Here is a 603-nt window from a genome sequence, read left to right on the forward strand (position 1 = left end):
CAATTTATGGTTAAATAAACATGCTTTGCAAGCAGGTAGACCTGGATTTAAATCCCAGCTCTGCCATTTACAAGCTGCGTGGTTTTGCTTAAGCTTCTACCTCCATTTCCTCATCTGTAAAATAGGATAATAATAGCTCCTCTCAGGGTCATTGTGCATATTTGAATGCAAAGAGGTAAGCAGGGAGTGACACAGCAGATGATAGGTATAAGGTGCCTCTTCTTTAATTTTAAATCTGGAAGCTTCATGAATTTGCATGTCATCCTTGTGCAGGGGCTATGCTAATCTCTTCTGTGTCGTTCCAATTTTAGTATATGTGCTGCTGAAGCCAGCACTGGTGACTATTCTTGTAAGAGACTACTAGTGACTCTGTGTGTGTGTGTGTGTGTGTGTGTGTGCACACATATGATTTTGATTGTTTTGTTTGTTTCTCAAGAAACAGACTATGCTGGTAACACAGGCAGCGAATTTTTGGTGCAAAATTAATGATTGAAACTTGGAGAAGGAAAGGGCTCTATGGTCAGGCCTGGCCAGAGAAAACTTCATGGTGGGAGAGGGATTGAGCCACCCAAGGGTCTGAGGTATGTTACTGGAGCAGCAGTG

The 603-nt window shown here is 42.3% G+C and overlaps 1 non-coding gene across 1 annotated transcript; it reads right to left on the reverse strand.

Moving 5' to 3' along the window:
* Nucleotides 1–228: 228 nt before the first annotated feature.
* LOC144229185 (U6 spliceosomal RNA) lies at nucleotides 229–335 on the reverse strand. Its single transcript, XR_013334375.1, has one exon. It is a non-coding gene; the product is annotated as a U6 spliceosomal RNA (small nuclear RNA).
* Between the last annotated feature and the right edge of the window lie 268 nt (nucleotides 336–603).

The sequence above is a fragment of the Crocuta crocuta genome, unplaced genomic scaffold (assembly GCF_008692635.1).
Source record: "Crocuta crocuta isolate KB4526 unplaced genomic scaffold, BGI_CrCroc_1.0 scaffold233, whole genome shotgun sequence".
Classification (NCBI taxonomy): domain Eukaryota; kingdom Metazoa; phylum Chordata; class Mammalia; order Carnivora; family Hyaenidae; genus Crocuta; species Crocuta crocuta.